We start from the raw sequence: 16,547 nt of genomic DNA, 5'->3' as shown, positions 1-16,547 counted from the left end.
TACTACACTTGATCTTAGCCAAAAGGCTGAGAAGCAATACACGGGAGACTACTGAGAAGCCAGGCACTGGTGTATGACTCTGCAAATGGAGAATCACCTGTACTGGTCTGAAAGGGTCATCTGAGCTAGTGGATCAGCCACCCTCACCTGTGACTGTATCAACCCCAAGCTTCTATGTCCTCCTGAAAAGGGGACCTGGTAGAGATACATCTGTATATTTGATGGAGAGGTAGCTGCCCCTCCACACTCTTGATGTGATAGAAACACCCTAAGGTGACTCCTACTGAGTCATAACCTTGTATAAATCCCTCCCTTTGAGTACAGGCAGAACCTGTGACTTGCTTCTAACCAACAAAATATTAGCAAAGGTGATGGGATGTCACTTCTGTTATTAGATTATGATATTAATGTCTATAGGAACTTTAACACCATCTACAAATAATGGCAATATTTCTCAGTTTACAATTCTTATTTTTCTCTTCCCCTGATGCCATTTCTAGGACAGGTCAAAGGTGCTCATTATCTGTTGAATGGATGGATAGATGATGTACAGGCTCAGGAAAGAGAGGGCAGAGGAAAGTCTTAGGTTAGAGCTCATTTAGGATTAATCTAAACATCACATTCTCTAGCCCAGAAAGAACATATTCTCATAATCAGAAGTGGTTTCATGTAACTACGAGAGAGAGAGAGAAAGGAGAGAGAGAGAGAAGAAAGCCAATGGGGAGGCAGGTCTAGGGTTCAGGGGTTCAGGACAGTAAGAGCAGAAAATGGTAATGTTTTCTGGGGCCTATCTGGGAAAAGAAAGCCACACAGCAAAGACAAAAACTTGTGGAGAAACCCAAGGAAGGCAGATCTTCAAGCAGGTTCAAATTCCTCCCAGAACCCAGACGGGCACCAGGAAAGGAGCAAATGTCCCACCCAAGCCAAGGGCTCTGTCTATAGCCCTCAAGCCTCAGGCCCAGGTTCTTTCCTTTGGCCTTCATGTGCCAAGGACTTCAAGGGCTCAGCCAGTGCTTCACAAGTCTACCTACATGCCTAAACCTGAGGATGAGCATAGGATGGGAGGATTCAGTCCTACGTGAGTCCTAGCTTCCAGCTCCTCCTTCCCTATGTGGTGGGAGAACGACCCCAATTCCGCAGTTCTTCTGAGGGAAGGTGGAAAATGGTCTTCAGGGTGCAGAGTCTGGGGTCTGAGTGGGACAGTGAAAGGAACAGAGCTCCCTGCTGTGTTGTCCCTGATCCTGCAGCAAATTGGGCCCAGACTTCACCTCCCCAGCAATGGTTTTGGGTGTTCCCATTGAAGGGAAGTGGTTTGGGTATTCCCATTTCAGGCAAAACCATAAATACATGCCAGATGTCTGCTGGGAGGGGCTAATCAGATGCTGTTAAGGAGATTCTGAATATAGCCCCTCTAGGCTCAGTAATGCTGCCCCTGCTGCTCCTGCTATTGCTGGTGTGGGGAGGTGAGTGGGCTGGGGCAGAAAAGGGGTGGGGATGGTTGGAGCTAAATGTCACACAGCTAAATATGGGGCTCTCCACAAGTTCCCTGGAGGAGCACGCAGGGTATGAGCTGCAGATGCTAGAGTCGGTGACAGTGCAGGAAGACCTGTGTGTCCTCATGCCCTGCACCTTCTCCTACCACAGGGATAGCTGGAATCACTCAGACCCACTGTATGAGTCCATTTTGTGTTGCTATAACAGAATACCTGTACTCTTAAGCACAAGTTTCAAATAACTTTAAGATCAATGGACAGAATAAAAGTTTTTCAAAACTCTAATGAAAAATCTGATGAGTTTATAGTGTTTCAGGGAACGCTAAGCATTTTCTAATTATTAAGCTTTTCTTTTTCCACTTGAGAAACTTTTAGAAACTCTGTGCTTCACTGTAGACTCTGGCCCCTGCCATTTACCCTGCTTGCTTCCTGGGCCCACCCTCTATGAGATAACAGCAGTCTCACACCCCCCAGGGGCCCAAGGCAAACTAGGCTCCTAAAGTGACCAATAGAATATGTCCCACAATCAGCCAATCCAAATTAGCAGGACAGCATCCCCTATTTACATGAGAGGACCTGAATGGGAACCTGTGAGGGAAAAGGGCAGGAATTTAGGCTATATAAGAGGGTCTTTTCCTTTGTTCTGCGAGACACTGGTTTAGGAGTTCTTGCTCCCCAGTGCTCTCCTTGCTTGCAAGCAAAAAGAGGCGCTGTAACACTGAACAAAGAGCTGCAAGACTAAAATAAAGAGCTATAAAACTGCAACACTGACGCAGGTCTTGGATTCCCCTCTGTGTTCGCACCACAACAATAGAACTATTCATTAAGATCAAGGAAAGCAAAAATTAATTACACAAAGTTAAATATCTGATAAAGATAATGTTTTATAACTTTCATTGTTGTTTCTTTACTTAAATATTTTGTTTTCCAGATTTAAGGAAACTTTGTCTCTAAGCTGTCTATAACTTACAGCAATTTGGTAAAATGTACTTTATAAAAAAGATGGAAATATTTGCTTTTCTTCCTCTTTGATTCCTCCAAAATTTGAAAACTGTTTGTGAGTATCCTTCTGATTTTTATGGCAATATGATTATTTAAATAAATGTAATAAGAATTTGCTCTCTCTTTATAAAGGATTCAGTTGGAAAGATTGGTTGTAAAAGAGCATGTCTCTTCTAAGTTCCTGACCCCTCTTTGTGTTGCCCTAATTTGGCCTAACTGCTGTTTCATCCCCCCCACCCCCACCCCCAGCGTGGGACATGACTACCTGGAAATGAGGCTTCCCAGCACAGAGGGATCTGTACAAAGAAAAGTGAAACCTTTTTAATCAGGAAATTGATCATCAATGCTTTTATGAAGAATGCTTTAATGGAAAAGGGGGAAATAATATCTTGTCTACAAAAGCAGCTCTCTAAATTTCACAGTCTTGAAGTGGGTGTTCATGACTTGGATGAGACGTGCTGTTCCTAAGCAAAGGATTCATGTAAGTTCTTAAAATGCTTGATGTACTAATTAATGTATAGCTTGCTAACTGTGAGTAGGCTAGCTGCTGTCAACCAACTGTTAAGAAGATAAATAAGCAAATGCCCTTGGTCCCTCTACCACTCCAGCTGGGCACCAAAAGCTATGTCCTCCATCACGTCTAATAGTTCCATTCCACATTAACCCCTATGCACCCTGAAAATAGCTCAAAGCAGTCAGATGAGTCAGTGGCCCATTCCATAGAAATGGAAGGAACTATTGACAGTGGGGAATTGTTGGAGTGAGCTGGACTGAAGCCATGTTGAGACCTAAAGCTGCCTGGGCTGTGGAGGGGGGTAGGATTTTTAAAAGTACATTTTTTTCTCTCCGCTCTTTCTTCCCGTCCCCTGACTTTCTTATCTCTCTAGCTAGGTAGGAAAACAAGGCTGAGAAGCTAATTAATTCTTTGCAAAGCTAACAGTTCTTTCTTTGAGACTTGTAGAGTTTTGGGAAATGACCAAAGCCAAATGACTGAAGTTGACCTTGGGCACCAGCCAAGTACACCGGCGCAAATCAAAATCTTGCAGGGTCCTGAGATAACAGCAAGGATGAGAACAGAAACCAGATGAAGCCTTGGCAAGACCTTGTACCTGACCCATAGAAACAGACCCTTCATAACTCACATCTCCTTCTCCCCTGATTTTCACCTCCCACATTCCATTCCCTCAAGCCTTCCTTTAAAAACCCTCAGTAAATGTAATCTTTGAGATGGGGTAGCCTACCATCTCCTTCAGCTGAATACATCTGCTTTTCTAACACCAACCGTTTGACTTCTGAGTTTTTTTTTTCTTTCCTTTTCAAGGGGGAGGGCAGCTGGACCTGCATCCGATAACATGGACATTTAGGTTGTTTCCATGTTTGGGCTATTATGAATAATGTTGCAATGAACATGGGAGTGCAGATATCACTACAACATACTGATTTCATTTCCTTTGGGTATATACCCAGCAGAGGGATTATTGAGTCATATGGTAGTTCTATTTTAAATTTTTTGAGGAACCTTCATACTCTTTTCCATTACAGCTGTATCAAATTACATTTCCACCAACAGGGTACAACCATTCCCTTTTCTCCACACCCTAGTCAACACATCTCTTGTCTTTTTTATAATAACCATCCTAACAGGCATGAGCTGATATCTCATTGAGGTTTCGATTTGTATTTTCCTGATGACTAGTCATGTTGAGTGCCTTTTCATATATCTGTTGGCCATTTTTATGTCTCCTTTAGAAAGATATCTATTCAGATCCTTTGTTTATTTTTAATTTGGGTTATTTAGGTTTTTTCTATTGACTTGTATGAATTCGTTTTATATTTTTAATATTAACTCCTTATCAGATAAGTGCTTGCAAACTGGCAAATATTTTCTCCCAATCTGTAGGCTGCCTCTTTATTTTGTTGATTGGTTCCTTTGATATGCAGAAGCTTTTTGGTTTGATGTAATCCCACTTGCTTAATTTTGCTTTTGTTGCCTGAGTTTTTGAGGTAATTTCCAAAAAATCATTGCCAAGGCCAATATCAAGGAGCTTTCTTATGTTTTCTTCTAGGAATTTTAGTTTCTGGTCTTCTGTTTAGGTCTTTAATCCATTTTGAGTTGATTTATAATGTAAGATTAGGATCCAGTTTCATTCTTTTGCATGTGGATATCCAGTTTATCCAATACCACATGTTGAAGAGACTATGCTTTTGACATGGTGTCTTAAACCCAAAGACTCCACACACATGAAACAACCTGTTAGAACTGATAAATGAATTCACTAAAGTAGCAGGATACAAATCAATATATGCATTTCTATACACCAATACAATCTATCCAAAAATGAAATCAAGAAAATAATCTCACTTATAATAGCATAGAAAAGAATAAAATACTTAGGAATAAGTTTAACCAAGGAAGTGAAAACTATACACATACAGTAAAAACTGTACAGTAAAAACTGTAAAACATAGGTGAAAGAAATTGAAGACACCAATAAATGGAAAGATATCCTGCGTTCATGGATTGGAAGAATTAATATTGTTAAAAGGTCCATACTACCTACAGCATTACACAGAGTTAATGTAATCCCTATCAAATTTCAATGGCATTTTTAACAGAAATAGAAAAAACAACTCTAAAACTCCTATGGAACCACAAAAGAGTCCAAATAGCCAAAACAATCTTGAGAAAGAAAAACCAAGTTGGAGGAATCACACTCCATGATTTCAAACTACATTACAAAGCTATAGTAATCAAAACAGTACGATACTGGCATAAAGACAGACATATGGAACAGATAGACCAATGGAACAGAGTAGAAAGCCCAGGAAAAAAAACCCAGAATATACAGTCAACTAATTTTCTATAAAACAGTGAATTCTTCAGTAGTTAGAAAAAGCCAAAAAAAAATTTTTGTCAGGGTGAAAATATAAAACTGAGATTTTTTCAGAGTATGTAATGTCATTCATTTTTATGTCATATATATTATATAAGCATATATAAAATATGTGTTGTATGTATATATGCATGTACAATAGTTTCCCTGTCACTATGAAACAGCACCAAGACTGCTCTGTGACACTCCAAGTGCACTCCCTAACTGTAGGGAATGACCATCCTTTGAAGATGGCTTCCTCCAGTAATGTCATGTCCTTTGCCTGACAATGCTACTGAAGAAAAGTGAACAAGGGAAATAAAGGAACCCCCCTAATGTGCCATGATAACTTTCGGCACAGCATAGTTTCAAAAGTGCTTTTGAGCATGTGCTTCAATAAAGGTGTCAAAGAAGCCACACCACGATGCTGGCATAAGCCAGAAGTGGCCCATAGAGGCAGTGTACTGATGCTACTAGTCTCTAAATAGTGCCTGGGGGAAGCTGAGGAGATTTGGGGTGGTTGGGATCGGGGGTTGGTGGGCTTAGTGATGGAATTTCAGCTTGGGCTGAGTGATGAAGGTTCTGTGGGAAGAGGAATGGGTGTGGGGGATGACTGATGGGTTCTGAGGTGACTGATGGGTCTATGGAGCAAGTGATGGGGGGATATCTGGGATGAGTAATGGGGGGATATCCCTGGGGTTGATGATGGGTCTCTGGGCTAAATAATTGGGGGGTTGCAGTGTGAGTGAGAGATATCTGTAGGGGAAGTGATAGGAGACTGGCTGGGTGAGTGATGAGGGTTCTGTGAGGTGTTTGAAGGAGGTGTTTTGTTGTTTGTTTTGTTTTGTCTTTAGCCTGCCCTGTTTTTATTTTTATTTTTTATTTTTTTCTGATTGCACAAATATTTTATGTAACATGAGCAAATTAGTACCTTAAGGGGAAAACAAAACCAACAAATTTGACTGCACCTGAGGTTAGGTATTTTGTCCATTGCATTTTAACATTAATAATTATTAATCAGTATAAAATGCAATCTTGGCATCAGTTTTCAACTATTTTCTTTGCTGCTAGGGCACACATAGTGCTTGACAGAAGTCAATTTAACTGTTTCTTCCCCAAAAAATTAATTTGCCTTGACGGTAATACCAAATCTATATCAGAGATAAAATGCTAAGCAATGTATCTCCACTTACAATATGATGATTTATTCTATCGGTTAAATAGTTGAAACAAATTTCCCACAGTTAACTTGACATTTGGTGTGTATTCTGATATTATTCATACTATCTCTAGTTAGAAGAAATGAGGCTTTTTAAAAACATTTAACAATAAATGTGTAATTTATTAATTAGAACAGAATTTGAAAACATTGTAGGTATATATGCAAAACATCCTATGTAATTTTTAGTTTTTAGATAGTGCTTGGGAGGGGTTGTAATTTAAGTTGGATGATAAGCTCATTAATTTTCCACCTTTCCTTGTATATTTTACACATGTAGTATTGTAATTGTTGTGTATAGTATTTTTTCACATTCTCATTTATATTATTTATATTGATTACAATATAAAAATAACATTTATGTTATATTGGATTAGATAAAATATATCATTAGTATTAAATTTACCTATTTCTTCTTTCTTTTTAAATTATTTTATTTTATTTATTGAATCAAAATTGATTATACATATTTTTGGAGCTCAACATTGAGATATGATGATCAAATCAATATTACTAGCATATACATTGTTACAAACCATAATTATTATTTTTTTTCTTAATTTTATTTTATTGATATACAATGTGGTTGATTATTGTGCCCATTACCGATACCTCCCTCCCTCCTCCCTCTCCCCCCTCCCTCCCGACAATGTCCTTTCTGTTTGCTTGTCGTATCAACTTCAAGGAATTGTAGTTGTTATGTCTTCTTCCCGCCCCCCCCCACGGTTTGTGTGTGTGTGTGTGTGTTTGTGTGTGTGTGTGTGTGTGTGTGTGTGTGTGTGTGTGTGTGTGTGTGTGTGTGTGTGTGAGAATTTATATATTAATTTTTAGCTCACACCAATAAGTGAGAACATGTGGTATTTCTTTTTCTGGGCCTGACTTGTTTCACTTAATATAATTCTCTCAAGGTCCATCCATGTTGTTGAAAATGGCAGTATTTCATTCGTTTTTATAGCTGAGTAGTATTCCATTGTGTAGATGTACCACAGTTTCCGTATCCACTCATCCGATGATGGACATTTGGGCTGGTTCCAACTCTTGGCTATTGTAAAGAGTGCTGAGATGAACATTGGGGAACAGGTATACCTTCGATTTGATGATTTCCATTCCTCTGGGTATATTCCCAACAGTGGGATACCTGGGTCGTATGGTAGATCTATCTGCAATTGTTTGAGGAACCTCCATACCATTTTCCATAGAGGCTGCAACATTTTGCAGTCCCACCAACAATGTATGAGAGTTCCTTTTTCTCCGCAACCTTGCCAGCATTTGTCTTTCAGAGTCTTTTGGATTTTAGCCATCCTAACTGGGGTGAGATGGTATCTCAGTGTGGTTTTGATTTGCATTTCCCGGATGCTGAGTGATGTTGAGCATTTTTTCATATGTCTGTTGGCCATTTGTATATCTTCCTTAGAGAAATGCCTACTTAGCTCTTTTGCCCATTTTTTAATTGGGTTGCTGGTTTTTTTCTTGTAAAGTTGTTTGAGTTCCTTGTATATTCTGGATATTAATCTTTTGTCAGATGTAAATTTTGAAAATATTTTCTCCCACTCTGTTGGTTGTCTTTTAACTCTGTTAATTGTTTCTTTTGCTGTGCAGAAGTTCTTTAGTTTGATATAATCCCATTTGTTTATTTTTCCTTTGGTTGCCTGTGCTTTTGGGGTCGTATTCATGAAGTCTGTGTCCAGTCCTGTTTCCTGAAGTGTCTCTTCTATGTTTTCTTTAAGAAGTTTTATTGTTTCAGGGTGCATATTTAATTCTTTAATCCATTTTGTGTTGACTTTAGTGTATGATGAAAGGTGTGGGTCTAGTTTCATTCTCCTGCATATTGATATCCAGTTCTCCAAGCACCACTTGCTAAAGAGGCAGTCTCTTCCCCAGTGTATAGGCTTGGTGCCTTTATCAAAGAACAGATGGCTGTAGGTGTGTGGGTTGATTTCTGGGTTCTCTATTCTATTCCATTGATCAGTGTGTCTGTTTTTATGCCAGTACCATACTGTTTTGGTTATTATAGCTTTGTAGTATAGTTTAAAGTCAGGTAGTGTTATGCCTCCAGCTTTATTTTTTTTGCTCAGGGTTGCTTTGGCTATGCGTGGTCTTTTGTTATTCCATATAAATGTCTGGATAGTTCTTCCATTTCTGAGAAAAATGTCATTGGAATTTTGATGGGGATTGCATTGAATCTGTATATCACTTCGGGTAGTATGGACATTTTCACTATGTTGATTCGTCCAATCCAAGAGCATGGGATATCTTTCCATCTTCTTGTATCCTCTCTGATTTCTCTCAGCAGTGGTTTTAGAGATTTTTCACATCCTTGGTTAACTCAATTCCTAAGTATTTTATTTTTTTGGTGGCTATTGTAAATGGGCAGCCTTTCTTGATTTCCTTTTCTGCATGTTCACTATTGGAGAAAAGAAATGCTACTGATTTTTGTGTGTTGATTTTGTATCCTGCTACTGTGCTGAAATCATTTATCACCTCCAAGAGTTTTTTTGTAGAGGCTTTAAGCTGTTCGATATATAGGATCATGTCATCTGCAAACAGGGACCATTTGACTTCATCTTTTCCAATCTGGATGCCCTTTATTTCCTTCTCTTCTCTGATTGCTCTGGCTAGTACTTCCAACACTATGTTGAATAGGAGTGGTGAGAGTGGGCATCCTTGTCTAGTTCCTGTTCTTAAAGGAAAAGTTTTCAGTTTTTCCCCATTCAGGATGATAGTGGCAGTGGGTTTGTATGGCTTTAATTATGTTGAGATACTTTCCGTCTATACCTAACTTATAGAGGGTCTTTGTCATGAATGAGTGCTGAATTTTATCAAATGCTTTTTCAGCATCTATAGCGATGATCATATGGTCCTTGTGTTTGACTTTATTAATATAGTGTATCACATTTATTGATTTGCGTATGTTGAAGCAACCTTGCATCCCTGGGATGAATCCCACTTGATCTTGGTGAATAATTTTATGTATGTGTTGCTGTATTCTGTTTGCTAGTATTTTAGTGAGGATTTTTGCATCTATATTCATCAAGGATATCAGCCTGCAGTTTTCTATTTTGGTTATATCTTTACCTGGTTTTGGTATCAGGATGATGTTTGCTTCAAAGAAAGAGTTCAGGAGATTTGCGTCTGTTTCAATCTTTTGGAATAGTTTGTAAAGAATCGGTGTCAATTCCTCTTTGAATGTTTGGTAAAATTCTGCTGTGAATCCATCTAATCCTGGGCTTTTCTTTGTTGGGAACTTTCTGATAACAGCTTCAATCTCCTTTATTGTTATTGGTCTGTTCCGATTTTCTACGTCTTCATGGCTCAGTTTTCGGAGCTTGTGAGTGTCCAGAAATTTATCCATTTCCTCCAGATTTTCAAACTTGTTGGTGTATAGTTGTTTATAGTAGTCTCGAATGATTCCTTGTATTTCAGATGAATCAGTTGTAATATCACCTTTTTCATTTCTAATTTTTGTTATTTGAATCTTCTCTCTTCTTTTTTTAGCCATGCTAATGGTTTGTCAATTTTATTTATCTTTTCAAAAAACCAACTTTTTGATTCGTTGATCTTTTGTATTGTTTTTTGGGTTTCAATTTCATTAAGTTCTGCTCTGATCTTTCTTAATGATTTCTTTCCATCTGCTAACTTTCGGTTTGGATTGTTCTTGTTTCTCTAGATCTTTAAGGTGAAGTGTTAGGTTGTTCACTTGCCATCTTTCCATTCTTCTGAGGTGAGCATTTAATGCAATAAATTTCACCCTTAATACTGCTTTCGCAGTATCCCACAGGTTTTGGTATGATTTATCATTAGTTTCATTAGTTTCAATAAATTTTTTGATTTCCTGCTTGATTTCTCCTTGGACCCATATGTCATTAAGTAGAATGCTGTTTAATTTCCATGTGTTTGTATAGTTTCCAGAGTTTCGTTTGTTATTGATTTCTAGTTTTAATCCATTATGTTCTGAGAAAATACATGGGATAATTCCAATTTTTTTGAACTTGTTGAGACTTGATTTGTGACCTAATATGTGATCTATCCTGGAGAATGATCCATGTGCTGATGAGAAGAAGGAATATTCTGCGGTTGTTGGATGGAATGTTCTGTAGATATCTGCCAATTCCAATTGGTCTAGAGTATTGTTTAGGTCTTGTGTTTCTCTGCTGATTCTTTGCCTAGATGATCTGTCCAATATTGACGGTGGGGTGTTCAGGTCCCCTGCTATTATGGTATTAGTGTCTATTTCCTTCTTTAGGTCTAATAGAGTTTGTTTTATAAATCTGGCTGCTCCAACTTTGGGTGCGTACATATTTATGATTGTTATGTCTTCTTGATGGATCAGTCCATTTATCATTATGTAGTGTCCCTCATTGTTTCTTTTTATGGTTTCTAGTTTAAAGCCTACTTTGTCAGATATAAGAATAGCTACTCCAGCTCATTTTTCTTTTCTGTTTGCATGGTAAATCTTTTTCCATCCTTTCACTCTTAGTCTATGTGAGTCTTTATGGGTGAGGTGGGTGTCTTGTAGGCAGCATATAGTTGGGTCCTCCTTTTTAATGCTGTCAGCCAGTCTGTGTCTTTTGATTGGGGAATTTAAGCCTTTTACATCAAGAGTTGTTATTGAATAGTGTTGATTTATTCCTAGCATTTTGTTGATTGTTTTTTGGTTGTCTTCGGTGTCTTTTGTTCCTTGCTTTCTGATTTCCTGTTTGTTTTCTGTGTTTGTTGGTTCCTTATGTTGTAGATAGCGTTTTTGTTTGTTTGTTTTCTCTTCATGAATGACATTTTTATTATACTAGTGGGTTTAGATTTTTCTTGGGTTTTTATGGCAGTGGTAGTTATTTTTCAGGAACCAAACCCAGTACTCCCTTGAGAATTTCTTGTAAGGGTGGTCGTGTGGTGGTGAACTCCCACAGTTTTTGTTTGTCTGAGAAATATACTATTTGCCCTTCATTTCGGAAGGATAGCCTTGCAGGGTAGAGTATTCTTGGCTGGCAATCTCTGTCTTTTAGTATTTTGAATATATCTTCCCATTCCTTTCTGGCTTTCAGGGTTTGTGATGAAAAGTCTGATGTTAGCCTTATTGGGGCTCCCTTATAGGTGATTTGACGCTTCTCTCTTGCAGCTTTTAAGATTCTCTCTTTGTCTTTTAGTTTTGCCAATTTGACTATAACATGTCTTGGAGAAGACCTCTTTGGGTTGAATACATTTGGAGATTGTTGAGCTTCCTGGATCTGAAGATCTGTGATTTTTCCTATACCTGGGAAATTTTCTGCCACTATTTTGTTGAATATGTTTTCAATGCAATCGCCTTTTTCCTCCTTTTCTGGAATAGCCATGACTCGGATATTTCAGCACTTAAGGTTGTCTGATATCTCTCAGATTTTCTTCAATGCCTTTGATTCTTTTTTCTTTTTTCTTTTTTTTTTTTTTTGCCTGCTTCTGTTATTTCAAACAGCTCATCTTCAAGTTCAGAGGTTCTCTCTTCAACTTCCACAAGCCTGTTGGTTAAACTTTCCATTGTGTTTTTTATTTCACTGAATAACTTCTTCAGTTCAGCAAGTTCTGCTACATTTTTTCTCAGGGCATTGATTTCCTTGTACATTTCCTCTTTCAGGTCCTGTATACTTTTCCTCATTTCATCATGATGTCTAGCTGAGTTTTCTTGTATCTCATTCAGTTTCCTTAGAATTATCACTCGAAATTCCTTGTCAGTCATTTCAAGGGCTTCTTGTTGTATAGGATCTAGAGCTTGAGATTTATTATCTTGGTGGTATACTTTCTTGATTTTTCATATTTCTGGTATCTTTTCTTTGATGCTTATTCATTGTGGCAGGGGGTTTCACAGTCCACAGGTTTGACACTATTGACTGACTAAGATGTTGCTTTGGTTGCCAATTTGGTATGGCTACCTCAGTGACTCCCTGTTCCCTGCACTCTGGCCCGGGCTGCTGGGATGCGCCAAGGCACCGCAGAGCATGTGGTCTCTGCAGAGCTTTCCTTTCCCCTGCAGGATGTCTCCCTGCTCTGTGAGCACTAGGCCGGGCTTGGGATGGAGCAGGTGGCAGCAGTGAAGCCTATGTGCTGCTGGATTGCACGGCAGCAGCGTGGACCCTGTGGAGTTCCCACCTCCCCTGCCGGACAACTCCCCACTCTGTGTGCACTGGGCTGGGCTGGGAATGAAGCCGGGTGGCCGCAGTGAAACCTACCTGCTGGATCAGGCAGTGGCAGCCCGCAGGGCGTGTGGTCTCTGCGGAGCTTCTGCCTCTCCCGCTGGACGTCTCCCTGTCTCGGCTGCTGGTTGTTTCACTTCCAGCTCCAGGGAAGGCAGGTGGGGGCGGGGGGTCACAAGCCGCGGTCACCGTTGCAGCCTGGGGTGACACACGCCGGCTCAGGTCTCCATGTTTCCACGTCTGCAGCTGCGGCTGGGATGCGGGCCGTGGCGCACTGGCGGGTCGTGTGCATGGGTTGGGGGAAGATTCCTGGTTCTTGGCAGGGTAAAGACACCCTTTCGAAGCCGTTCCTTTGTGCCGATTTCTGTTTTTTGTTTGTAACAGAAAGTACAGTTTCAGAGGCTCAGAAGTCCAAAGTCCAGGGAACACATCTGGTGAGGGCCTCGTTGGTGGGTGGTGACTCTACACAGCAATGCAGGGTGTCACGTGGCAGATGGCTTGAGCAAGAGCCATAATTATTCTTTATGCCTCTTGTCCAATCTCTCCCCATCCCACCCCCCAGTTACCCTAGATTTCTTCTCTCCTTCTGAAAGAATAATGGTAACTCTGTTGATTTATTGCCTAGATGATCTGTCCATTGCTGAGAGGTGTGATCAGGCCCCCCAATATTATCATAGAACAGATGCTTCTTCTGTCACTCTGGAATGGGCTTTGTGGAGAGAGACATCCTCTTCTCTTCTTTATCTCTGCTGGTGACTCCTTGTGTCAATGCACTCCAGTGGTTGACAGACCATCTGCGTGGTGGTTGTGGCTTCTTGCCGCTTTTTCAGCAGCCATGGTTGTTGTGGTGTCCATTGTGGGCCACCCACATGGAGGTGATGTTTTTGTCATGCTCCTTGGCACTGGCAGTGTGCCTGGTTGTGGGGTATTCCTGCTCCCTGGCTCCATACCTCAGGTTCCCAGGCAGGCCCTGAGGTGCTGGTATGGTGTACCTGGATGTGGGAGTGGGGTCCAGTCCCCTTCTCAATGCCTTGGGTGCACAGATGGGCCCTGAGGTGCTGGCATACTGTGCCTAGTTGTGAGAAGGGGGTCCAGTCCCCTTATCCATGCCCCAGGCCCCCAGGTGAGGCCATAGGCACTGTTGGTGTGCCTGGTTGTGGGAGGGGGGTCCAGTCCCCTTCTCCATATCCCTAGTCCCCAGGCAGGCCCCAAGGTGTTGGTGCAGTGTGCCTGGATGTGGGAGTGGGGTCTGGTCCCCAGCTCCAAGACTCCAGTTCCCAGGCAGGCCCCAAGACACTGGTGGTATGTCTGGGCTGGAACTAATTTTTTGTCCTTTGCTTATTTCTAAAACAGGAGAACTTCCTGTGGGAACCAGTACTTGAGCTGTGTGGTTGAGCTAAATTGCTGCTTTGCTGCTGTTTCCCTAGGGAAGGCTTTTTGTGCAGCTCAGGGTTTAATGGTTGACTTTACAGGTACTTTCAGCTCTCCAGAGACCCGGTGGATCTGGGTTGTGTAGAAACTCTGATCTGGGCCTGAGTTTTTTCATCAAACTGCACCCCATGCAATTCTGCATTCCCGACCAATCTCCTCTGAGTGCTCCTGCACTGATTGGGGGGCAGGTCAGCTGTCCTTGCTGTGTCCCAGTGTTCTCCTGGTAGGCCTGTCTCCCCCACTGCCCATGCTCCAAACACTTCCCATGCACCAGTCCCAGCTTGGCTGATGTTACATTTTTATAGTTGTAAATTGGTTCATTTGTGGGAGAGAGTGATGCTAGGGACCATCTATTCTGCCATCTTGACTGGAACTCTGTATATAGTATTTCTATAATCATTGAATTCCAAGTGTTTTATAATATCGGTTTTTATTTTCCCTGACCCTAGGGACTTGCTCATTTGAGGACAGCGAATGTACATCTTAAGAGGGCCTTAGTGCAGGGTATTGAAAGATATTTGGGGAAGTGATTCTCCTCTTGGGGGACTGTAGGAGTAGTGATTGATTGAGAGCTTGAGAGTTTCAGGAACTGGAAGACTTGAGGGTCACATTGTAACACACTTGGGGGCCCAAAGATTTGTGGTGATCCATAGGAGTTGGTAGCATGGGTGCTGGGGATAGATGTAATTGTGAACATATGGGAGCCAGCTGATTGGAGACATAAGAGACCAGTGGTGGAGGTTTGTTAGAGTGACTACATAGTTTTCTGGTGGTGAGTATTGATGTTCTTTGAGGGAAAGGTCATTGTTGACTTCTCTCTGGGTCCCTGTGGAACTCAGTAAGGGGTCATGATTGGGAGTTGAGCATATCGATCATGTGTTTCTATTAGGGAGTCTTATTTTGATCCTTCTGTTTTGGATTATTTGGGGTTTTGTGAAAATCAGTGAATGGCACACACTGGAACACAGTTATTGTCATTCAAAGAGGTTAATGATTTTTAGAGCCTGAGCCACATCAGTGACTCAGGGGCATTTTGAAATGCTTTAGCAGTCCTTGGTCTACTCAGTGAGGATTTTTGAGGGTATGTATGATTTGGATCTGGGGGCAGTTCATTGTGTATGGGCAAGAGATAATAACAGGGTCCCAGGGTAGATCTGCAGGTTTTCCAGGTCAAGGTGGGGGTTGGGTATGGTGAATTTAAGCTTTAACTTTGTCAGATGAGTCTGGGCTGTATAGCATGTAGTGCATCCTCACTGAAATGTATGGAAGTTCAGATTAGACACCAGAGATGGCCAACTCCCAGCCTGAGCTGTCTGAAGGTAGCAGGAAACAAAAATTATGTTTCCGGAAGCTGATCATGTAGGGGACCCCATGGGATGGAGGGGACAGTGTACAGTTTAGAACGAGGCAGAAATGGAAGAACTCCAATTGCAGACTGAGTGACCTTAAGGAAAAGTACATAACAAAAGGCAGACTCATTTTCTTCATCTGCAAAATGGGTATAATAATGATTATGAAAACTAAATGAAGTACCTCACACCTGACTCAGCAACTTGCTGATTTTTATTCATATTTACCACATGCCTAAGCAAGTGCTGAAGACTTGCAAGCCTCATCTTGCATAAGTTTTCCAACACCTGTGATAAATACCTTCCTCTGAATTTTGGAAACTACAATTAAAGTAATATCTCTATGTTCTTACATTTTATGGTAGAGCTGCAATGAAACCTTCATTAACTGTAGTCTAAATCTCATGGCCTTTTTCCCCCCTAACAACTAGATTTTTTTTCTGAACTTTGTCTACTCTGCAGTGTCTAGCACAGTGACTTTGGCCTAAGAGCCCTCCCGAAATATCTGTGGAGCAAATGTTGGATGAGTAACCATGTGGTGGTTGCTTTTCCAGGAGGCTTCCTGGTGTCTCGTGGAGCTCTTGGTCAGGCCACATCTTTAAAGCTGCAGGATCTCCCTTCACAGCCAAGCCCTCCTCTTTCTGGTGGCTCTGGCTGGAGCCTCCAGACACCTATCCAGCTTCTGGCTCCTAGAAAAAGTGGAGTTGTCATCAAGAGAAACTGAGAGTAGAAACCCAAAGGAGAGAGATATCTGATGATGTGAATTTATCCCAGAGGACCCAAGTCTTCGGTCCAGAGGAGCAAGATCATGTGATGTAAGCAGGAGCAGCCCCAGGGATGGTTCTCCAGAACTTGAGGGCAGACACAGGAAGCAGCTAACTCTGGACTCACTGTTCCAGAGACAGTCTTGATCTTCCTGCTGAGAGCAGACAACCACAGAGGACGGAGGCCCCCACACCTCCTAATCTTTTAATGACATGCTCATTTTGCTGCCTCTCGGGTTCTCAGGTTTAATTGTA

This window comes from Cynocephalus volans, chromosome 3, assembly GCF_027409185.1.
Source record: "Cynocephalus volans isolate mCynVol1 chromosome 3, mCynVol1.pri, whole genome shotgun sequence".
Classification (NCBI taxonomy): Eukaryota; Metazoa; Chordata; class Mammalia; order Dermoptera; family Cynocephalidae; genus Cynocephalus; species Cynocephalus volans.
This window is presented reverse-complemented; position numbering follows the sequence as displayed.